Source organism: Gobio gobio (assembly GCF_949357685.1).
Source record: "Gobio gobio genome assembly, chromosome: 17".
Classification (NCBI taxonomy): Eukaryota; Metazoa; Chordata; class Actinopteri; order Cypriniformes; family Gobionidae; genus Gobio; species Gobio gobio.
The window spans coordinates 21563157-21589427 of NC_137110.1; the positions used below are offsets into that span (position 1 = coordinate 21563157).

General features: G+C 37.8%; 1 protein-coding gene across 2 annotated transcripts in view; it reads left to right on the forward strand.

Annotated features, from left to right (window-relative positions):
• Positions 1-10697: 10697 nt before the first annotated feature.
• pde4ba (phosphodiesterase 4B, cAMP-specific a) overlaps positions 10698-26271 on the forward strand; it is a 200900-nt gene continuing 185326 nt past the window's right edge. The window contains exons 1-2 of one of the 2 annotated variants that reach the window (XM_079840809.1): positions 10736-11129; positions 12710-12770. The gene's annotated coding sequence lies outside the window, so the exon portion shown is untranslated. Of the gene's footprint in view, positions 11130-12709; positions 12771-26271 lie in introns of both variants that reach the window. The other variant, XM_079840808.1, reaches the window with a different exon arrangement.

Below are 26271 nucleotides of genomic sequence, written 5' to 3' on the forward strand. Positions count from 1 at the left end.
TTTCACATTTTCCCCTATGAAATCCAGTCATGCAGCACACTGTTTTGCGTTTTGGCGTGTTTTGGCGGGAAAGGGATGTCAATGCATACCCTCTATTGAAAACATGGTCAAGTAACTTGGTATTAAAACCCTGGCATCAGCTTAATCTAAAAGTAACATAATAAACATGAAGTCTGGGTTGTTGTTGGCTTTAATGTAGGCCAAGCAAGCAATGTCATAAGATCTTCTACAGGGCTGTTCTTTGTCTTATCCAGTAGTTCGTTAAGGTCACGATTCCTGTCTTCCAGAAAGCTAAGCAGCTGAGGCAACAGAATCGTCCGCATGGCCTGCAGAGTGATTTTGTGGGCTCTAATTCCTTTGTTGTAAGACTTCCCTGCCATAAATTGCTCTGTAGTTTTGGGGCCTAGTAGGTTGCCTTCAACCTATGCTTCCAACAATCCAGATGATTGGACGTGCTTGCCGATGACTTCCATGAATTTTAGGGCAATGTGCAGCCACCTAATCTGACAACAAGACAATCCAGATAGTCATCATTTGCGTGATTTTGTGTTATTTTGCTTCCTTAACTTGTATTCCATCAGATCAGTGCAAAGAAAATACACAACAATACAAAGCACAACTGTTAATTTCACTACACTTTGTCTATTCGAGTCTGTGGATTTCAGTTCCGATATAAAAGTTTAGATTATGCAAATTAGCACATATTTAAATAGATAATGCCTCATTTGCATATGTAAACATGACATTTCAGAAAACTTACTAATACATAAAAATGTTTGTCTCTATGTAAGTGAAAAACTGGAAAAGTTTTATGGTGGTATCTATAACTTAAAAATGTTACCCTATCCACCTGTGTTTTCGGCTGTGAATAATGCACCTATTGTTTCGATAACAATTACAAGGAAATGGGACCCTTATTTCAAAGTTATACGGTGGATCCTTATTCAGGAGACATTGAACTTTCTAAAAATGTGGTATAACAACTTTTCCTCAAAAATGCCTACAGGGTTACACAATCTTGAAGATTCGGACCTGACTATGTTGTAAATTGTGTTTTGCAAACCTTGTCAATAAACATTATTGCATATACACTCTTAAAAATAAAGGTTCTTTGGCGGGGTGTATGGTTCCATGAAGAACCTTTAATATCCAAAGAACTTTTCCATTACACAAAAGGTTCTTTGTAGCACAGAAAAGGTTCTTTAGACTATAAAAGAGTTAGTAAAAATGGTTCTTTAAAGAACCTTTCACAAAATGGTTCTTCAGGGAACCAAAAATGGTTCTTCTATGGCATCGCCATGAAAACCCTTTTTTGGTTCTTCCTGGCACCTTTATTTTTAAGGGTGTACATCAACAGTGATTTTCCCCCTAAACCTGTAAACACCGAATTGGAAAATCACCATTATGATTTCACAATATGTTATTGTCCGACTCCTTCATAAGTTTACTAGTTGTAAAAATAAAAATAAAATATAAACAACGTTTTGAAGAAAAACCTGAAATTTTAACTTAATTTCTCTGGATTTTTTTTCTTTTCTGTTTTATTAAGGGTTAAATAACCTTTTTGAGCAGTTACACAGGTGTTATGCACAGGTTTAAAACCTTTCCACTGAAATCAGTTACAAGTAAGTCAAAGTTTGGAAAGACCATCTAGATTCTTCTCCCACTGCAGCAGCTAAACGTTTGTTAAAGATTGTTTGTTGCTTTTAGGTTGTCCTTCTGTATTTTTGCTTGCATGCGTTTTTCTTTCAAACCACGTATTTAGAATCAAAGAGAGTGGAATTATTTATTCAGGTGCATAAATAAGCAAGTATAGTATTTACACTTATGTCCTGTTTTCTTTTACTGTAATTCAGCAGCTCAAATGAATGCTCCTTAAGCACTGCCTGGTGCACATTTGAATATGTAAATGATAGTAGGACTAAACGGAGACTGTTGCACAGTGATGTAAGAGTGATGAGTCATGCCTCAGGGTCGAGTGAGCAGTTGTTGCGGTGACGGCCTCTGATTTGGGTGGGAGGCTGCACTGTGGCTGCTCACACCTCTTCCATTAGATGAGTAACACACCCCACTGTGTGAATAGTACTGATGCTCAGTAGGACTAGCTACAGCGAATGCCAAGAATTCTACTGAAGTGAACATCATCAGCAATGTAGTCCTCCGAGAAAAATTCTAAACATTAGGCAAGTGTGTGTGGGTCATTTGATGTGGGGACCAAAGTTCCCACAAGGGAATACCTTAAAGGGGTAGTTCAAACAAAAATGAAAATTGTGTCATCAATTACTTACATTAATGTTATTCCAAACTAATATGATTTTCTTCTGTGGAACAGAAAAACCAATAAAAAGCCAGAACTCCGTTGCTTGTGTGAACAGCATATTTGTGTATTTACCAGTAAAGTCATTCTGGTGATTTTACGGTAATTTGCCGAGATTACTGTGTGAAATGGGCTAATGATAGAATTAAAATGTTTCAAAGAAATTACACAAAATACGGTCTTAATGAAAATCTAAAAAAAGAAGATGGTAAAAAAAAACAATAGAACAAAGTCCAAAGTCCCCATTTTCCCATACTTTGGGGACCAATTTGTACCCAAAGTATGTTAAATCTGACACAACAAACATAGGCTCATTAGAAAAATGTGCCTCTATGTGCATTTAGGTGTGACAATATTTTCAACGAGATTGATGACTGCTGCTTTCATGTGATATCTTAGTTACCTACTTAAAATTTGGACATGAGCGCCCTCTCAAGTCATATTTACCACTGGGAAGCTCGGGGGTAATTTTGATACCCAAGTTCCCAATTTGAGTGGGCCATAAACTTGGCGGAGGGGAAAATGATTGCTGCTGTGACTGCTATTATTTATTAGTTTTTGGTAACACTTTATTTCGATAGTCCACTTTAGACATTCTACTAACTATAAGTAACATTTCACCTACATGTCAACTATCTCTCATAAGAGATAAAAAAGAGATAAAAAAAGACTTAAAAAAAATGGGAAGCTGGAAATTTACGATAGCCTGGAAGGCAGCATATCCGAATGATCAGCTTCTCAAACAAGAAGAATTGTATGGCAGGACTTGATTTTGTCCCTTAGGAATTGATTGGATCATTGGGTTGTTGTGGTTTGCTATTGCTGTGCATCACCAAATCTTTTAGTTCTACTTTAAAAGAAAGGAATCAGAGAATATGAGAGTCCTTCTATGTTCATATACTGTAAGGTAGTCTGGAGCAAATCCAAGAGCAAATGATGCTCATGGATAAATCATTCATAATAAATACTGAAGTGAAATAACAAGAATTGTCAGTTTCGATTTCAGGGTGACTTTAAAGGGGTCATGAACTGGCTTTTACATTTTTTTATACTGTTGTCTGAGGTCAACTTCTTGCGTTCGCATGGTTTTTACATTCAAAAACATCATAATGAATAAGGAATAGGCTATTTTCTGCCTTTTTTTTGAGGCTCTCTAAAAAACGCATGGTTTTGATGGGCATGCCGCACTGAAGACTTGGAAGTAAAACGCCCACGGCTAGGATTGGATAAGATTTGCATACTTAATGAGCTTCTGCTCCCCCTGTCAGTGACAGCGTGTGGCAAACGGCAACCTACCCTGACCCTGAATGAATCGCCCAACCCACAGCCAGGGCTCGCAAAATGTCTTTATCAAACAAATACAATGATTCATCTCTCATCCACCCGCGATTGATTGGAATGCTATTTTTTTTATTAACGTTACTTGGCCCACCCAATCAATGAATATAACCGTGAACCGCACACACACACACACACACACACACACACACACGTGCACGCCCTTGAAATATTGGGTCAAGAGAGTGAACAACGCACATCAAGACAGTAATGAACCAAGAACACCACAAATAAAGTATTCTCCAGCGTTTGACAGCGTGCTAAGGTATGTTTTGTTAGACACGTACACATAATCCATAGATATCAAACGATCTGTAACAATGCAATACTATCACATATATAAAAAAAAAATGTTTTACTCACATTAGTGTGTTGCTCAATTCGTTCATGTAATCTCATCCTGTCTGCAAATCCAGTCTATTCTTTACAAACGACTCTGTGGTTAAATGAACATACGTGCAATGTCTTCTCCGCATGAGCTGGATATTCATTAAAAATAAAGTTCATCCATGCATTCATACTGGAATACGAATGCTTAAACATCCGAATCCGAAAAGCTTATGTGGTATGTTTACTGCTTAGAAATTCGATGCTGTTTAGCTCTATGCTGCTCTTAGCTGTCATGTTAAAGGATTAGTTCACTTTTAAATAAACTTTTGCTGATAATTTACTCACCCCCATGTCATCCAATATGTCCATGTCTTTCTTTCTGCAGTCGAAAAGAAACGAAGGTTTTGGATGAAAACAGTCCAGGGTTTTTCTCCATATAATGCACTTCAGTGGGACCCAGTGGGATTATTTTACCTATTAACAGAGGAATGCGATCGTCTCTGAGCTCCGCCATTACTTCCGGAGAGTGAGGTAAAATTTGATCGTGGTCATAGATGTATACGTAGATGCCTCATTAGCGACTGCACGGATCAGTAGAATGAGGCATCTACTATCGATATATCTATAGCCACGATCTAATTTGACCTCACTCTCCGGGAGTAATGGCGGAGCTCAGAGACGATCGCATTCATCTGTTAAGAGGTAAAATAATAGCATAAATACTGCTCGGTTTCTCGCAGAAACTGATCGTTTCGCTAGATAAGACCCTTATTCATCGTCTGGTATCGTTTAAAGCCCTTTGAAGCTGCACTGAAACTGTAATTTGGACCTTGAACCGTTTGGGTCCCACTGAAGTGCATTATATGGAGAAAAACCCTGGACTGTTTTCATCCAAAACCTTCATTTCTTTTCGACTGCAGAAAGAAAGACATGGACATCTTGGATGACATGGGGGTGAGTAAATTATCAGCAAAAGTTTATTTAAAAGTGAACTAATCCTTTAATGGCAAGAGTCGGTGGGCGGAGCTACAGAATCTTCTGTTGAGGTGGTGCTTCACTACACTCATACGTCGCCGGGCACATTCTGAAATCGATCGTTTGGTGGGCCTGGTGTCTATAAAAGCTTTTCTTTGACTAACAAGGAAGTTTTCAGCTCTGAAACTTACAGGATATTCTTATATCACCATGAACTTTTATATACCAAAGGCTCAAAGGAAAGTTGATTTCTCAATTCATCACCCCTTTAAGCACCACTCACTGGACATTTTATTTCCAAACTTCTGCGATACTAGCCAGTGTAATAAAATGTTGTCACATTCCTCTTCATCTGTTCTGAATAAAACCAATGCTCTTTTAGCTCCACTCACTGGACATTTTGCTTTATAAACGTGCAAGAAGCAACATAATGTTGACGTAATGCCACGTTTGTCCAATGAGCCTGGGTTGAACAAAACTTTGTTTGGGGACATCCTCATTTGTAAAAGGTTTAAAAATAAAGTAAATTAAAAAAAATGTAATGGTGGGTAAGTTTTATGTGGGTTAGGTTGTAGTATTTACCATGCTGTGTATAAAAACGAGAAGTCTATGGATTCTCTCCATTTAACCAATGTGCCAGTGTTTCAGGACAGTTTTCCTCACTTCTAGACAGAAATGAATATTTTCCTGTGACCTTTGTTCTATAACTATTACAGTGAAATCTGTAAACACATGTAAAAACACATCTTGATTTCTAATCTAAACAAGGCCTCTGTGGGGGTCATTAATCGCTAGGCTAATTGCTTGGTGATTACTAATGAGAAGACAGTGCTGGTGTTACAGTGTGTGTAATTGTGTCCGCAGGGACCTCGATATCCTCTTGCTCTGTCTAGAGTTAATGTGATGTGTCTGAGAAATCAAATGCTGTCTTATTTGTCAAGCTCTATCTGTCTACAATGTCAGTGTGCCACAGGGCGAGAAGAATTGTGAAAATATATGTTCAAATCCAAAAGTATTTATAAAGCACTTTTAAAGTGGACTAGAGATGTAGATGGATGATACACAAACACAACATTCTCTCTCTCTCTCTCTCTCTCTCTCTCTCTCTCTCATTTACCATTTCAATCATATCCTATTCTTGGTCATTCTATGGTCATAGAATATGGAATAGAATATGTCCCCATTACATGCCTTGGGACTCACACACACACTCATTCACACATACAGCCAAATTGGCATGTCCAATTCACCTAACCTGCATGTTTTTGGACTGTGTGGAGGAAACCAGAACACCTAGAGGAAACCCATGCTAACACAGGGGAGAACATGCACAGACCTCAACACAGAAAGGACTCCTGGCTCAGCCAGGCCTAGAACCGTGCTGTGAAGCCACAGTGCCACCCATTGAGTCATCGTGCTGCCAACATAACATCAAGCATTTTTCTCACTGCCACTAAAATAGATGCTTCAGTAAAATGTGGGTTTATGCATGCAAAATGTTTAGGCATGAAGGCTTGACAATATTAAAGGTCCCGTTTTTCCTGTTTTTTTTAAGCTTAGATTGTGTTTACAGTGTGCAATATAACATGTGTTCATGTTTCACGTGTAAAAAAACACAGTATTTTTCACACAATTTACTTATCTGTATACCGCTTTTTTTACTGTCCTCAATACGGCTTGAAAGATTTCCCTGTTCTATGAAGTCCCTCCTTCAGAAATACGTAACGAGTTCTGATTGTGCCAGCGGTTCCCGTGTTGTGATTCGACAGCAGCTTAGCGCACGTTGCCCGGAAAGGTCACGCCTCTTACCATAACGGGGAGATGAACGCGCGCAAACTACAGCCCCAAACGCAACCAAACGCAACACTTCCTCTTCTCCACGAGGGAGAGCAACAAGACCACGCCCCCTTTTTTGCTTATTCTTGTGGGCGGAGGTTAGTCTACAAACTGTTCTACTGACGTCATTAAAGCAGGATGTACAGGGATGTAGTCCAATCCGGCCGTTCGCTGTAGGCTTTGAAAGGGAACTTCTGTTAAATAAAATATCTCGCTTGGCATTGAACTTTGAGCTTTATCAATTTACAGGTATTATATATGCTCTAACAGCAACATTACACACTAACTAAAGTTTGAAAAATGGGATCACGAAGAACAGGACCTTTAAACATCTGTGTACGGGTTTTGTCATGAGTTTTGAACAAAAACTTTATATAAAGGCAGATGGTGCACTCCAATTATGTATGAATGGGAGAAAGTGCAACGCACAATAAGCCCCGCCTTCTACATGAAAGAGCCAATCATCGCGTCACTGCAGCTGGTGTAAGAGGCTCAGGTTGCTATAAAAACAGGCAGTGTTTTGCGTGTGCGCATTAGCTTTGTCCAGGCTGAAATATTTTTTTTTTTCATGATTTGAGAGACTTTATTCCATTGGTGATTTCAAATATGAAATGTAATTGTAAGGTTGGCGAACAGTTTTGGAGAATTTGATGTTTCCCCATTCAACGAGATAGGAGCTGCACTTGCTTACATGCCCGTGAAGCATTTCAAAGATGGCCGCCGCGTGAAATGACATGTCTTAAAGGGACTTTAGTTTTGAATGAACGTATGCATGAGATAGGGATAGAGTGTATGTAATAAAGCTCCTGTCATTCTGACACAGAATAGCAGATGGTCTTGTTTCTTAATCATGGTCATGGTGCTTAAGCACTAAATCCTCACTGGAACAATACAACCAGGCTTTAGCTTCAGTCTTTGCCTGACCACTTCAAACACCCGACTTTACTGGCACATACACTGGCCTTGTCCCAATTCCCAGAGTGGGCACACTAGCCTCGTCTTCTTCATCCATTATTAGGATCAGCCATTAGTAGTCTGAGACTCTAATCAATGCTTTATTATCAAGAGGAGCAACTCCAAAGCCGATAATGAAATTGATCAGTGAAAAAATGTCACTAAGGTTCATAAAAATATTTTAACCACTTGCAATTACTGGGTGCTTTCAACGTCTGGGAGATTCCTTAATGTTTTGTCTGCCAAATTAAACACTAATGAATGAAACTGTAATGCATAACCTTGCATAATTGTATAACTAGACTCATAATCATGCGGATCATTCAGCTGTTCATTCATTTCATCAGCAGTATTGAATACTGTCCAGATTTTTTCATCTGTATTCAGCTGCATATTTTAGAAATTCAAATCTATCTAATAATCTGATTTCCACTCTTAAAAATAAAGGTGCCAGAAAGAACCGAAAAGGGGTTTTCACGGTGATGCCATAGAAGAACCATTTTTGGTTCCCTGAAGAACCATGTTGTGAAAGGTTCTTTAAAGAACCATTTTTTCTATACATTTTATAGTCTAAAGAACCTTTCTACATTATAACCTTTTGTGCAATGGAAGGGTTCTTTGGATATTAACGGTTCTTCATGGAACCATACACCCCACCAAAGAACCTTTATTGTTCTAATTGGACATGCACAGGTTAGATAAAGTAAAACTAAATAGTAATGTATAGGCCAACATTTCCCATATGTGTGAAAACAACAATGGATTTGAGACAAAAAATGTACTTATTGTGTAGGTGAGGTAAACTAAAGGTAAAAAAAGAAAAAAAATATGAATCGATTTGATTATGTCAGCTGGGTTGTAAAGGGGCACTTAAAAGGTATGGCTTGTAATTAAACATCCATCAAGCATACATTTTGATGTACTTGACAATAAAAAGATAGCTGAACAGAATTTAAACAAGTAACAGTGAAGATAAGTATAATCAATTGTAACTTTGTAAAATGAAAAGACACTTAAGTATTTGATTCCACCAATGTGGCAATGAGGATACACAATTTGTGCCTTTTAAAATGACAAGTGTCTTTTCTTTTTTACAGAATTTTTGTACTAGTATAAAATACTATAGTATTTTATGATGTCCAGTGCAGTTGGAATCATCAGATCTTTGCTCACGGTGTGCTGTATGAAAACTGACTCAGCCTCTTCATATCATGTGGTGCATTGGTCTCTTTTTGACCAATGTGTGTGTGAGCATATTCAACAGTGTTCATTTCTGCAAAGCTGATTTATACAAGCCCTTGGAAAAACGGTGTCAAAACCAGCACTGCTCGTCACCTGATTTTAAAGCGCGAAACCAGGCTAGTTGTGAAATGGGGAAATGTGTCACAAGGTCTGTCTCAGCAAGTTTTTTTAAACACTGGTTTTAAATGTCAGTTTCAAGGAACCCCAACTCCCCTTAGCTGTTTAGTAACAACATTCAGGTAAGGGTCATCTATGAAGGTAGATTTATAACCAAAAGTCTGAACCATACTCTCAAGACACATATTTTAAGTTTTTTTTAAGGGGGGTAGTTGATGGTTGTGTTGTATTTTTATATATCTGTTACTTTATTGGGGTTTTCTGTACATTTTTATTTGGGGTCAATAATTATTCATTTTATATTGGGTATGTCTTGGCCTGCCTGTCTTCTGATTTCCCCTCTTTCTTTCTCTACATACGTTAAAATGTACAACTGTGTTCTGAAATGATTGGAACTTTGTATGTGGAGAAACATATAAATAAAGTGAGGGAAAAAAGAAAAAGTAGCCCCAATTCTTAAAGCTGCAGTCCGTAATAATGCTTTTAATAATGTGTTATAATTTGAGTGGTACTGGTAGCTTTCTGCTGGAAATTTGACCATGGCTCTGTTCGTCTTTGCGTCATTATGTCACCCCTGTAGCCTATACATAAAGAAGGAGAAATGTGAGGATGCTGCAGGTGGCGGATCATTTATAGCCTTTTCTCACAGCAGCTGGTATAATGAAACGTATCATTTTGAAATTGTCCAAACAAAAATCATCAGTGACAACTGGAGATTCACCCGTAGTCAAAAGCATGTTACTTACTTGTTCAGTTTTTTTGTTCATACTCCAAGACGTAGAATCTGTGATTCTGAAGTACAGTATGTATTTTGCGGTGGCTGACAGCCACACATACTCCTCAAAACATTAGATTCATCCGCGCTGAGGAGCAGTGCCAATGCACAACCCACGTAAAGATGATAATTCCGCAAATAACTGCAATCGCAGGTTTCAAAGATGGGGACAAAAGACGCAAAACGTACAGACCGCAGCTTTAAGTGAAAGCCACTTGCACTGACATATCTTAAAATATGTCAGTGTCATTGTGTTGTCTTGAGATTTAATTTCCTTTTCTAAGAATGTTTTGTTTGTTTATAAAAGCTACTTAAATGTTCTATTTTAACAAAGGCTAACCCTGGCTCAATCTAAGCCCTTTCTGTGAAGCAAGGCCAAAGTATAATATTACATCATTTAATGTTGGAAGGGATGTTTAATAGTATATTTTATTCTTCCTCTTTGATGGTAGGCTCTCGCACTGTGACGACAAACCCTCTTTTGAGATGCTGTCACCAAGGTGTTACTGACCTATTTTCCTAAGAAATATGGGTAGAAATGTTCAAGAAAGAGTTTTTTTTCTTGCTGCTGTAAATTCCTAAATGTATGCACTTATAATAAAACGGACTTTCAGAAACAACCCGCCCTAAAAAAAAAACATTAACGGTCGTAAAAAGTGACAGTCTCAACCATGGTAAGTGACTCATGCAGGAATGGACAAATGTTCTATTTGAACCAATGCCTGGAGACGAACATAAAATAGGCTAAATGCAATAAATTGAGTATTCACCCCCCCCTCCAGTGACTTAATCACACGATGCATCCCACGTCTCAGTGTATATAAGCGCTCTTGTATTGGAGATCCTCCTCTGCTTTTGACAGGCACAGTGAACGTTCAGCCTCTAGAACGAAAGCGCAAGCCTGGTTCGCGTGAAAACCGCCTGCATCTTGCCAAAGCGACACACAAAAACGAACACCAGCATCTTTTTTTTTTTTTGTAGTTGGAGTGCTGGTTTCTGTACGGACCCCGAGTACCAGTTCAGACTGTCTGAGACAAGCAGTGTTGAAGGACATAAGCGGAGCAGGTTTCGATACCGGGACAGAAGATGCTGGTTCCTCTTCATTGACGATTCTGGTCCACCTCATGGGTTATACACACAAAAACACAACGGCACAGCACTCGTGTTATTGGTCACGAGTTTAAAACGGGATCCCTTTGTGCCTCTTTTGTCTCCCACGTGCAAGAAAGTGGATCCGCATTTGAGGTGAGAATGGTATGATTGTTCCTGCTTTGGTTCTATTGTTTACACTTTTGCCTTTATTTTTGATATTAGAGTGTTCTGTTTTGAAAATGTAGTGCGTGTTTTCATCTCCGGATTCCCAGTTGGGATGCTGAGGGCTGTTCACCAGGATTATTCAGTGATGTCTGATTAAGTTGCTGCTAGATTTGATACCAACGCTCATGACAGCGGTTTTTTATTTACAACAAGAACCATAAAAAGTAGGCTACCATAGATAATATGGGTACTTTTTGAGTGCTGTTCTTGGATGATTCCGTCTCCGTTTCTACAGCAGCATTGCAATGTCGTCTTTTGTAACCAAGTGTTATTTCGGAATCAAAAGAGTTAATTCCTACTATAGAATGGAAAGGCAGCCAGCGAAGACGCGGGGAATTAAAAAATAACCTCAGCTAACAAAGATGTTACACGAACGTTTTGCTAACGTTTCCATTAAGAAATGAAAACGTTATTTCTGAATGTTCAACAAAAAAAATTGTCTATGTGAACGTTAGAGAAAACATTAAGGACATATTTTCATCATTTTGAATGTTTTGAATACTTCAAAAAAGTAGTAGGCCTAATAGGCTAGTTGAAAAAACAGGCTAACTTTCAACTAAAATGTTTCAGAAAAACGTTTCATGGGTCATGTTTACCCTAAATATTTTTTTTGTGCTAATGTTTTAATAACGTTATTAAAGACCAGATAACTTTAAACGGACATTTTACTGGTAGAACGTACATAACTTTGAGAGAACCTTCCCAGAATGTTAGCCAAAATTCTGAGAACGTTCCCTGTTAGCTGGATCCACTGACACCCATTAATAAAATAACTATTCAAATTAATACAGCCATTTTTTTCTTGAAACCGGAAGTTAAAGTTAATAGAGAGTGGTTTTCGGTCTGTGCATGGTTTGTTGACACACAAGACCTAGGCCCTATACCAACTAACTGGCCAATGTATGTCTGAAACGTCAATCAATATATTAATATAATATTATTGACCAGTTACTTATCAATTATGAACTATTCAGCTGTTGTAATTAGGCAATAGCCTATCACACTGGCAATTGATGTTTTACTGAAAATCAGCATGGCTGAGGCTTCATAATTAATGCAAAAGCAATCTTGCTTATCTTACTTATATCATTTTATTAACTTTTTTTTATTTATTTAAAAAACATCTTCAATGTGATTTAGGCTACCATAGCCTACTTTATTACGAACTAGGCTTTTTATGCAAGTAAAGACACATTTGAACTAAGATCGGGGAAGTTTGTTACAGTACATACATACACATTTATCGAATTCTAGTATATTAACATATATATATATCTATATTTATTTTCTCAGTTAATCTCATGCACAAGAAATGTTTATGTCAGGTTTATGTCAGATTCAGTCTTATGCAAGCACTCAGTATCCAGTTGTAGGCCTACTTGCTTTCAGTTTGGCTTATCCATGCAAAAGGATTGTTTACAGTCTGTGTAATCATCCTTACAATAAAACAGGTGATGATATTAGAAAGAATTAAGCACTTGTTAAATACTGTTTTTTGTTTGAATTAGTCACTGTTCACCCAACAACACAAGCCTGAAGTGCTGTCAGCTGCCAAGGCAGTGAGCCCTGGTAAATATCCCCATCTATCTCCACACAACCACATTATATTGCTTTGTTTTTTCCAGTAGTACATTTGTGGGTGGTTTCCTACTATGATCACATTAGACTTGTGTCTTGAATAATTCTCCTTTCCTCTTTCAATCCTGTCACATGTATGTCACACATTTATCTGCACCATGAATGGTCAATGTAACTCCACATTTTCAACACAGCAAATGAGATCTGTATTGCTGACATATAAGATATTTACAAATTATTTACTGCTCATATTCAATAAAAACCCTTTGGTTTAGCTGTATTATGGTAATTCTCAAACAGAATTGTAGCAGAATTAGAATTAGAAGTCTGATAAAATCTTATCTCTATATGGTGTTTCACAGTGAGCTGTCATAGGTCCAATTTGGTTCTCAGTGTAGATTATTTCACCAGCTAAAATTCCTTCTGTAGTTAATCCTGATGAAATAATACATTTTAATGAAAATAATTTCAATTAAATTATTATCACTGTCCACATGAGTCCAGAGGTTCCTTAATAACATGACACATATATTTTATTTGCCCCTATCAGGAATAACTATAGCAACATTATTTCCTCCAAGAGTAACAGAAAAATGGAAGATTGATTTAGCATGGTGATGCTTATACATACAATAAGATCAGTTAATCAAATTACATGACAATTCTTTAACCATTTTTTGATGTCTCTTATATACAGATTTGCTCTAAGGATTTAAAAAGGTGACTATTGTGCTTTTTTTACGGCAGAAAATTCCACATACTAAAAACCATTAATGCAAAAGATTTAATTCCAGAGAATGAGAGCGATATGAGAATTTATATGAGAATGTGATTTAGTTTGCCCTCCTAATGCTACTTGGCTTTTCTCCTATTCTGAGGCTTTCCTCATAATTACTTGCCCTGTGAGACAAGCATGTTTGCTGCCATCTTCTCATGGACAATCAATCAAACCTTGGTTAAACAGATGGACCCTCAGTGACACAGGATAAAGGGTTTGCCTGATACATTTCATACAAGAATAACACATTCAATGCTTGGCTTGCAGTCCGTATTGAGTGTGGGGAATTGCTCTCCCACTCAACTGTATGTATGTTGTGAGCTTGTGCATCTATGTTACGAGGTATTTGTAACAGGCTTGGTTAGTTGTATGACAGTTGAATGTGTTGCTTTCCTGAGCAGATATGTCTTTTCTTGAGGTTTGTATGTGCTATGATTTCTCATGTATAATTGTTGGTGCAGAACCTCAGCTACACAGTACCTCATCTGTTAGACCTTAGCACATGGCAGTAATCATCAATCTCCCTGATTGTTCGCTTACTTTGGCTAATGAAAACCATACATTTCATTACTTCAGTCCATTGTTGGAAAAATTATCTAGAATACAGAATAAACCTCTTTATTCTTCAAATATGGATTAGTTTCTTGCAGATTGTGTGGCAGGGATTGAAGGCGGACATAGTTTCATGCTTCAGAAAGTCTTTTGTTTGGTCAGAAATACAAATATTAAGGAAGAATGTTCAAGACAGAAGAGATGAGTTGTTGATACAGATGATTGGGGCCAGGTGACCATTGATTAAGTGGCTTCCCAGTTAAGTTTAGCTGTTTTGGACCTCAAGGACGGGCTCTTCATGCACAGTCAGAATTGGCTTGATATATGCACTACACTGATCAGCCTTACAGGCTCAATATGGTTAGTTGTGGGTAGGTTTAGGGCCATGTCTGCTTGTCAACTCAGGACACCTTCCACTAATGTGCGAGAACTGGTGCAGAGATTGGGGTGGAGGGGTTTTGGCAGTGGTGACAAGGTGCAATAAGCAGCAGGTGCGTCTCATTGCACTCTGCCAGCAGCACTCATGCACCTTCACATTGCCATGCACACAGCCTGGCCATGGGCCAGTGAGAGGAGGGTCAGTGAGACATTAATTATAGTGGGGTTGATTCTGTCTGTTTTGCATATGCATGAAGATGGAGATAAAGAGTGTCTTCTCACCAGTATATCTCTATATTCACATTTAACAAAGGGAAGTGATATTAGGGCTGCATCCAACATAAATTGTTGTAACATCCATTAGTTTAAAATAATGAGAGTCTGATGAAATTAATTAATTTAAAGGGTACATAACACACACAGTTTCTGCCAATTTCATGTTAATCTTGAGTACCTATAGAGTAGTATTGCATCCTTCATATCTCCGAAGAGTCTTTAGTTTGATCATATTTATAAAAGACAGATAGTGCTGTGGGCGGAGCTAAGGAGTCATGAGCATGCACACACTCACACAACACACACACACACACACACACACACACACACACACACACACACACACACACACACACACACACACACACACACACACACACACACACACACACACACACACACACACACACACACACACACACACACACACACACACACACACACACACACACACACACACACACACACACACACACACACACACACACACACACACACACACACACACACACACACACACACACACACACACACACACACACACACTACAGCATGGCATTATTCCTGGATAATTTTCGATTCACTATACGTTTGTGTTGTTTACATTATATGCACTTACACACCGATTGCCAACAAAACACAGACATTTGATGCAGTTTCACTCACCGCCTGCAGTTTCGACTCATGACCGGGAACAAACAAACACACTTGCAGAACTCCGTTGCTGCTCCGGAAACAAGGTTATCTTTCCCTCACAACCAAAAACACACTTCTTTAGTGACATTGTTGATTTTGTGGGTCTGTAACCCAAACAAAGCTTGTTGATGGGTGAATTCTTGCTCTCGCTCTGGTTGATGTGCGCACACTCTCATCCGGGAGAAGTGCCCATACAAGCAATTCCGCCCTTTATCAAGTCATACAGGTCCATACTCAAAAACCTTTTTCCGAAGCTTGTTCAAAACCTGAAGGAGTGTATTTGGCACAGATATACTCCGTGATACGTTCAACTCGTTTCTTTTCATTTTGGCCATATTTAGCATGAGAATCCAACTCTTTACCAGTGTAAATAAGTCAGAATGCATGAAATAGCATTTGACCCCCCTTTAATTTATTAATCTCCTTCCTCTTCTTTGCTTTAGCTTCAGGTTTGTGATTACAGGTTTGTGATTAATTGCAGATATTTATAATATTCAAACAGGCTGTAACCTTAAAGGGTTCTTGACATGAGAAACTAATTTTCCATTAAAACATTACCATTAATGCATCCTGCAAGTTTCATAGCTTATGTCCTCATCAGTATAAAAAGAGGATTTAAATAAACAAGCTCCAAAAATGGCACAAGGGGCAAATACATTTGCACATGACTGCCTCTGACATAAGATATTGATGAATACTTTTACATCATCACACCATAGGCCCCTCCCACTGGCATTCAGTCGCTAAACAGCTGACACCTGCTCACGAATGCGAGTGTCTCATCAAAAGCAAATAGAACTCATTATAATCATTGACGCTGTCTACACGGGATACAGACAGTAGACAGATGCCTGTTACATTTTTGATCTACGCCATCCATGCACTTCTGAATTGAGAGAATAAAAGAACTGACGCAGGGGGTTGATACTTATTCCTATGCAATTACGTTAGCTAGTCATAACAGTGTCATCTACTGACAAGTCTTAAGGGTGGCACCCCCTTAAAATGGATAATTTCAGACAGAGTCATAATGAGGGTTGAAAATAATAATTTGAGTATATAAACTATATGAACTTATTAAGTGAACCTCAAGAGACATTAAAATAATAATAATGAAAAAACATGTCATGACTCCTTTAATGAGGCATTTATTCTGTTTCTGAAAACATTCACAGATGCCTTAATATCACTATCTTAGGCTTATTAGAGAAGCTGTTGCTTTTTGTAGATGTTATTCTTCTTAATATTCTTTTTTTAAAGGTTTTTTAACTAAAAGTTATGAAACGTTGCATGCCTGTTATTTCTTTAGCACAGGTTTTACATTTGAAAAATGCACTGAATATGAAATTTCCTTCTATTGAAGAATTAACTTGCTAACAGCATGTCCATGTTCTGCTTTTTTTGGTTAGTAACACAGTAAAATGTGTTGTCTTGAACCACTGAACTGTTTTGCTGAAATAACTGAAAGGATGAACAATGGCAGATATTACAAAATTAATGTTTCAGTCAATGAGTTTTCATGCAAAGTTTAGAGTCAAACAGCCTGACAAGCCTCTAAGAAGGAAGAGCACATAAACTGCTGATGTTGTGCAAACTTTCATGGTCGTTGCAAGGTTTTAGCAAACTGAAATGGGTATGACAAATTTTTTTTTGTTCTGCTTAAGTTATTTGCATAACAATGACAAGACATTTACTCTCACAAGCCATTATCACTCTTCTAAATACATACAGTGACAGTAATATACTTTTTTTCGGCATGTTCTATAGATTGGAGCTTTTTGCATCGGTACAAAATACTTTCCGTGTAAAGAAAATTCTGAAATTTCTAAACACATTATGCATGTTAGAAATGTATTGCTGAAAACATGTTATAAAGACTGTGAACTATGTACTGAATTTCTGAGTTAGACTGTTAAACTGTTTTTCACAATTTTGTGTTAATTGTGTTCAGGAGTTTTTTGGTGGGCCTGAGTATTTCCCCCTCTAACACTAGAATAAATAGAGCACATTAGCATCAGTGTCTCGTCCGCTCAATCGTGAGTTACTGTCATTACCGTTAGCTTCTACAACCAACACGTTGGTTCCAACCAACACTCACACCCAAATCATCACATATTGACGCTTGGTCAGGACCATTCTGCGTCACTTTTTAAGGCACAGCATCATTTTTCGACATTTCGACATTTCTCCGATGATTTCAATGAGAAATCTTTGGCGTCATGCATTGGGCATGAGAACGTTATTGTCATGATGAAATTACATAATGGGTTATGATTTTGCCATTATGACATGTTGGAGTGTGATTCTCAATTTAATTAGCCAGCATCATTTTATTTACATTTATTTTGAACATGTAACCCAACCCTTTTCCTAAACCTACACATTTGTGTATTATATGATATAAAACACAGGATATAACAGGCAGATGCGACTGCATGCACAATTTATTCAGAAAGTACAAATATTCCAAGTGTTCCGAGGCTAAACGTTTGATTTGTGTGAAGAAAAAAAAAGAGAATGAGCGATCAGCCTCTCCATCCGCCGAAGATCATGCACACATTCAAAAATTGCCGCCCGAAGAAAATAATGTTACGTCAGCTTTGATAGTGAAATTGCATTGGCTGCTCTCGTATGTCTTGTGACCAATTGCGTCATTAGCTTTGATTGTAAAATGTCATTGGCTCTTGTGTGTCTTGTGACCGATTGCATTAAGGCTAAAGAGTCAGGTGTGTCTTTTGAATAAGATTTGACTGAGTGCGTGTGTGCGTTCACGGAGCGGCGGGATCATCATCTCAGAGATTAAAACATTAAGATCAACTCTGTTCTTTACATAAAGATATCGTATGACTTCAGAAGACTTGGAATGCAACATGAGTTAATACTTTTATACTCTTTTTGGTCAGTTTATATTATGCAATAAATTATGTTTTATTAACAAGGTTCGGGAGAAGCACGTTCAGATAATTGACACAGGTGGAGAGCACTCAGCCAATCAACAATAGAGATGTATATATTAGGGGTGGCACGGTTCACAAAACCCACGGTTCGGTTCGTATCACGGTTTTAGGGTCACGGTTTTCGGTTCTGTACGGTTCTTGTTGTTGTTTTTATTAATAGTTAACACTCCAGAAATTTACTTCAGCATATGATATATATAGCTTAATCATCCACAATTTAGGATACAGTATTAAAAAATTGTTATATCAAGTTGTTTCCAAACTGGCTGTCTACCGAGTCCGACACATTGGCGTAACATTTTTCATGTTAATCATATCAATTTTGATCAGAACAATGCACTGTGGCTTTAATTCAGCTGACCTGATTAACAAATTTCACCATGAAGTGTTCCGTGTGTTTCACAATCACCATATGACATCCAGCGCTGTGAAAAAGAAAATACACGAAAACACAACACTGCCTGAAGTCCTTCAAAGAACTTCAAAGGCATGTTTAAATTATTAAAACTAGAAACTTTTACATGCTTTTAAATGCTTTTAAATTTTACACCGAATAGTTTTATCTGAGACAACTGGGATCTACTGATAATCCGCTGTTACTGGTGAATGGGGCCGAACCGACTATCTCCCGTCCGGATGTTGTCCCAAATTTCGACCCTTGCCAAATCATTACCCCCCTAGTATTGGTAGGTTTAGGATTAGTTCTGGGGGAGGGGTTAGTATTAGGGGTGGGGTTAGGATTAGGCAATCAGGTAGAGACTGGTAAACGAGGGGGGTAATAATTTGGTATTAAACACCGACCTTCATCCTCCTGACCCGCCGACATCTGGTGCCATCATTGGCAGTACATGCCCACCAATGAGTGTAAGCTTTCCTGCGAGTGGCCGTGGTTTCAGCGCAGACAGCTGACATGCCCCCTGCGTTTGAGAGCAGAGAATACTGCTTATTTTTTCACGATTTGCATAACTTATTTTATTTACTTAGTGACTTTTTATCCTTAAAAAATGTCTGGGTGGTTAAAACACATTTTTTTGTGGTGTGACAAACTCAGAACACTTTTTTAATACTTTAAATATTTTTTATTTATTTTTTAATATCGCTTTATACAGATTTTAATGGTCTCAACAAGACATAATGGTATCCAGATCAATTTCCATTATGTGGCCTGTAGATGTTTGTCTCATGTGAACATTATCTCATGATGTCATGTCATTGCAATTGCTTGTTTTTTTTGTGTGACTATTTTATTAGTCCAACTATTGTGTCTTTTGCATGAAACCTTGGGAACAGCATATTAGCCAGGAGATATTTGTCAGCATTGGCCTCAGTCCACATTTAGTTTTATGTAACACAGTTCAATAAATCTATAATGGTAACAAAGCCTGAGTTTTATTCACTTTTGATGAGATAAGTAGATGTATTTTGTCAACTGTGAATTTGCCCCTGTTTGAGTGGCATTTTCATTAGTCTACTCTAGACAGAATGATTGGATCATTCTTCACGTCAAGATTGATCTATTTTATTTGCCTATTGAAGCTCTTATGCAATCCTATCTTTAGGGCAATATGCAATATTTAATATATAGTTTTAACTGGTAATATTATAAATACAGAACTTTTATAGCTTGATAGTAAGTGATGATTGCATATGGTACATATGCATTTTAAGCTTGTATGGAAGAGAATGTTTTGCATGTCTCAACTGACATTTATATGTCACGTGAAGTTCTATCTGAAATTAATTACACATTTTAATTGATTTAATTAAATATATTTTTTATAGCTTTTAATGAACCACCATAAATCATCCCTGCAGTCCCCAAAAGCAGCATTATAATCATGTTTCATTGCTATTGATTAAAGTGTTTTTTAGTTGAGAGTCACTGAGCTGAGTATTTGTGTTGAATGTACATAACATTTATATCAGATCAATTGATAGATTTCTTTTGTAGGAGGGGTGCAGAGTGCACAGTGCCAGCTTGACCTGATTCAACATGATGGCATTAACAGTGATAGTGATTTGAAAAGCTGCTGTTGAGATGATTTGTGGTTATCGCAGCTTCTAGATCCCGCGAGGGTCAGATTATCTCTTTAGATTTTAATGCATGGAACTTTAACAAGCAAAAACTCAGTATTCACTATGCATGGTTTTGCAGCCTCTGAATTAGGGCACAAATTATTCAAATTCAAAATCCTAGTCCTACGTTCGCATTTTGCCTTAGATCGTCTTTGTTAGAAAATTATAAACGCAGAGGGAAGCAGAGACTGGATGTGTTGAATTGAGCTAAAGCCTAAGAAAATATAATCCGTGGCCCTGAGGATAAACCAAAAGGACCAAGGTGGATGGTAAAGAAACAATTCACAGTCAAATGGCAGCAGTGATTTGTTTCTAAAACACGCTTTGTTTTCAACGAAGGTCTATAGTTAAATAAGTCAGGTCTTCAGGAGACAGCAGGATACAAATAGTAAAACAGTAGGCTATATTCCACTAAAGCTTCAGATCCTGTATGTGGATAATTAACTGAATCCAAAATCCATCCACTTAGCTTTTTAATCATACAGAAAATGGAGGAGGGCACATAATGTGGTGTATAACGGCTGTGTCATGTTTTACTCTGTGGTGACTTATAGGCTCATTGTGTGTGTGTGGAGAGAGGAAACCTGTTTTTTCCACAGGGTGTCTGGAAGGAGCTAATACATCATGATGAGGCTGGCCAAGCAGCTCCGTTTGATGCCTGCATGTGTGGCCTTTGAGAATTTATATGGTTTCAGCTCAGCTATTATAACCTTTAATAGATTATTGAATGAGAAAGCTGCTCCTAGATGTTTTATTTGGGAATTATGATTATACAGATTTTATAAAAGTACCATTTCCTTCAGTTATACATGAGCTCTGGATGGCCACAGCCCACAGGCACTGACTTTTGAACAATATGTAAACTGACATTTATTAGAGACATACTAAATGTATGAAGGATACTTAAATATTTTAGTCCTCATATTTCAAGCACCTCTACTTTTTCTGAGATACAAACCTGATCAAAAGTGTATTGCTGTTATAATGTCGGTGTACAACCTAAGAGAGCTAGTCATTTTGTAAGAGTGCAAACACTACATATGTTTCTATGCAATTTTGTCTAGGATAGTAAAAATGTACCAACTATCCAGCACAAACCAAACCTAAACTGACAAACTAATTCTGCATTTAACGTCATCCACTAAAATTTGTAGGAAAAACAGCTAAAGCCTTTGTGACTCTCATGATTATTCCCTTGTGACAGCATATTTGATCTGAACGCTGGCTGAACTAGGATTTGTTACATAGCCTTCCTTTTTTATGAATACACTTAGTGCTGTTGGCTGTTATGACAATGGTTTTTCATTTAAATTTCTTAGTTAGAGGGTCTGAATGTGTGTCTGAACCCAAAGCATATGTTCCTGTGAGACTGTGCCCAAAACCAAGCCAGTGCTGCTCAGGTTCTGCTGAGCCAGATGTTGAATGCGTCTCTGTCTGCCATTTCACTATATCACAATGTCAATTGCTGGGAAGAGCCAACAGCTTGGCATGCTGTTCCCAGGTGTACCTAGTGTGTCATTTGGAGCTGTCTATGGAAATCGTGCCCTAGTTTTGTTGAATATTTCATGTTGTTGTCAGGCCATTGTTTTGGGTCTCTCATATAGTGGTGTGAATGTGTGTGTGTGGAATTTTATAAAGCTTTTCAATCCAAAAACGTGGTCAATAGAGAGACAGAACATATAGGAATACCCTCTTACATACTAATATTTGTGTAGTATATACAGTATATAGCATAGCACTCGGAGCCATGCCATATCACCCTATAACCCAAGACTGGTTTCCCACTGAAGTTAAGCAGGGTTGAGCATGGTCAGTACCTGGATGGGAGACCTCCTGGGAAAACAAGGTAGTTGCTGGAAGAGGTGTTAGTGAGACCAGCAGGGGGTGCTCTCACCCTGTGGTCTATGTGGGTCCTAACGCCCCAGTATGGTGATAGGAACACTATACTGTCAAAGAGCCCCGTCCTTCAGATGAGATGTTAAACCAAGGTCCTGACTCTCTGTGGTCATAAAATATCCCCCAAATTTGCCCATTGGCCTCTGTCATTCATAGCCTCCTAATAATCCCCATATACTGATTGGCTTCATCACTCTGTCTCCTCTCCACCAATCAGCTGGTGTGTGGTGGGCGTTCTGGCGCAATATGGCTGCCGTTGCATTATCCCGGTGGATGCTGCACATTGGTGGTGGTTGAGGAGATTCCCCCCTTCTATATGTAAACTTAAGTGCTTTGAGTACCCAGAAAAGCACTATATAAATGTAACAAATTATTATTATCATATGTCTCTATATCAGCACTGCTGTGATTTCAGCCGTGATATTGAGGGTATACAAAAGTTTGATGGCACAAGTGAATACATTTGAATAAATAAGAAACAACAACGGAGTGTCTCTAAAAACCCTGTTTTTAAAGTACAGTTCTTGTTTACGACCTTGTTTCAGTCCCTTTCAATATAAAAGTCTTTGCTACTGACTAGGGCTGAATGATATTCTGTTTTAACATCGACATCGCGATGTGCATGTGAGCGGTAGTCAAAATCGCCGGAACATGCGATGTGAAGGGTAGTAGCCCATGGTGAATTAAGAGAACGGTAGCACACAGTAAACACGAGTTTGTTGTATGGCTTGTTGCTGGGGTGACATGCACGTTCCGCGTGCCTGCACAGTGATTGGTTCGCTGTGCCGCTGCTCACCGCTCACAGCCAACATTCACAGCTAAAAATGCGCGATGAAGAGGATCCGCCGCAAAAAAATTATTTCGTACCAAAAAGAAAGTCAAAATCATCTATTTGGGACTATTTCGGCTACAAAAAGGAGGATGTTGACCAAAAAGAGGTAAAGTTACTTTGCATGGAGTGTCATAAAGTTGTGGCCACAAAACAAGGAAACGCCACCAATTTGTCTGATCACTTAAAACGGCACCACAAAGCTCTTTATGACGAATACAAAGAGAAGCAGAGTTAAACACCTAACGTTACCTGCTAACACCTCCAATAGACAAAGAGGAGGATCCACTTGCATGGTGGAAAGTACACAAACTAAGCTTTCCTCGTCTCACCAGACTTGCCTGCAAATACCTGTGTATTCCTGCGACAAGCTCGCCGTCAGAGAGACTTTTCAGTACTAGTGGCATCATCGTCACTTGCCAACGAACCTGTCTCAAGCCTGGAAAGGTTGATAGACTTGTGTTCTTAGCTACAAATCTTGAGTAAGCAAAGCATACAGCATACATAAGTATTCATGATCATACTCAGTTTAGAAGTTTTATTTCATTTTGTTTAGCCATGATTATGATGATGACCAACAAAATTTGACTTATAAGCATTTTGGTTCACAATCTTTTGTTTTTAAGTTGTTTTATAAAAAATATATATCTTTTAAGTTATGTTATGAACTAATCAGGGGGGTTGGTGTTGTAAAGCTGCTGTTTAAATGTGTTCGGCTTTTCTGTTTACAGGAATATGTTCTCTAATCTGTTTAGAAGATTTAATACAAAATATATTAAAGTTTTATTTCATTTTGTTTATTTCATATATTTAGCCATGACTATGATGACCAACACCAACACTGTTTTACTTTGGCACTTTGGCTAAGAAAAGTTGACTTAAAAGATTGTGAACCAAGATGCTTATAAGTTGTTTTATAAAAAATATTTATTTCAAGTTATATTGTTGTAAAACCAATTAGGGGGGTCGGTGTAAAGCTGCTGTTTTATTTAAAAGCGTGTTCTGCTTTTGTGTTTATAGAGATGTTCTAATTTTGGAATAAAATATTAAGTGACCTTTTTGTCACTTGTAATGAAGCTTGCTTATTAGTGAAATTATTAATATCATGGAATGGTAATTATTGACTTTAGCCTGGATTGATGGCTCTCAAAATTGCAATATATATCGTTGGGAAAAAAATATTGCAATGTAATTTTTTTCCAATATCGTGCAGCCCTACTACTGACTCACTTATAAAGACAGTCTTTGCTGCTATCTAATGCCGAAATAATGCAACTTTCCCTGAAGTTGAAATCACAATCACTAACTTTGATTGTGACCCTTTCTCAATACCAAATACGGCATTTAAAATATTATTTATTGAAAAATATTAGCCATTATTAAAGTATAAGAAGTTTGTATAAATAAATAAACACAAGCAAACAGTTCAGTCAAAAGTACAAAAGCAGTGCTGGTTATAGGATTTCAGTTAAATAAAAATATAAAGGTATGAAACTTAACTTTGCCCTTGGCCAGCTCAATTTGCTCTGAAACAAGTAATAGATTAATAAGACCAAATATTGGTCATTTCAAATACCCAAAATAAGTAATTCCTTGTGTTTAAGCACTATCTATATAAGAGCCACTGGCAAATTCCTGAAGGAACACTCGAGATAAAGCAGTGTAAATTTAAGCTGTGGTAGAAGTTAACTTAATATGATGTTTATTTTATTTTATTTTATAAATTTTTTTACGAAAAAGGAATAATTAGCAGACCCCTTGCAGTACTGCTCGCATACACCCTGTTCAAGACCCCTGGTATGATGGAACAAGAAATTCAAAGTGATGTATTAAATTTGTTTTGTTTTTTTCATACTGTCGGAAACTTGCACCATCTGGTGTTCACCAGTACATACGTTGAAACGTCAGTAAATTTAATAGAAAACAGGATTAGAAAATCACATGTTTTGAAAGGGACAGACATTCCTGGATTTGAAAAACCAGGTGGGAGACAGTAAAATGGATAGATGATAGACAATTCCACTTGGGAGGATTCTCAGAAAACACCTTGTAATTAGTTGGAAAGCATAGTTTCAAAGCACCTTGTCCTCTTCCCAGCCACTGGTGACTCTAAATTGGTGGCGCAGCTGGCTCAAAGGTAATGATCTCAGAATATTTGTTGCGGAACAAGTGCTGCTCCAGAGACCTTCTGTTTGCCATGTCTCTGCTTTTACGTTTCTCCACGTACTTTCTCAGTAAATAATGAGAGAAGGTGAGGGATGGAAATGGAGAGTGGGAGGACAAGAGAGGAAAATTGGGCTGGAAACAATGGAAGCAAGTGGGAGAGATTGCATGAAATAGCTGGACAAAAAGATAACTGGTTGTGTTTTTTTACAGAAACGTAAGAAGACAGAAGTGACACAAGTTAGGGGGAGAAAATTAAATAGAATAAAATTACTCACAGAAAGGCTTCCACTGTTCCACAGTGGTGTATAAACCCCAGGAATGGTCTCCTCTGGGATATTGTCTGGCTATTTTCTTTCCATTACACACAGAGCCAGCGGAATGCTTGTCTGTGGTCTCTAAGAACATTCATCAGTCTTCTTTCTTTATGCTATATATGGTACAAAGCAAGATTTAGTCACGGTATACACAATAATTTTGCTAGCAAGTAGCTATATAAAATTGAACAAAATGTGAATATCACAATGATTTTAAATAGTTTTCTAATTTATTCGACAATTAGGCTAAAGGTGTAGTTCACCCATTTAATAAAAAAAGCATTTCTTTCTACTGTTCATTTTTTTTTTGTCCAGTCAGTGAAAGTCAGTGGGCTTAAATATTCTTCAAAATATCTTATGTTGTGTTCAGTATATATACACTATATTGCCAAAAGTATTGGGACACCCCTCCAAATAATGAATTCAGGTGTTCCAATCACTTCCATGGCCACAGGTGTATAAAATCAAGCACCTAGGCATGCAAACGCTTCGACAAACATTTGTGAGAGAATGGGTCACTCTCAGGAGCTCAGTGAATTCAAGCGTGGCACCGTGATAGGTTGCCACCTGTGCA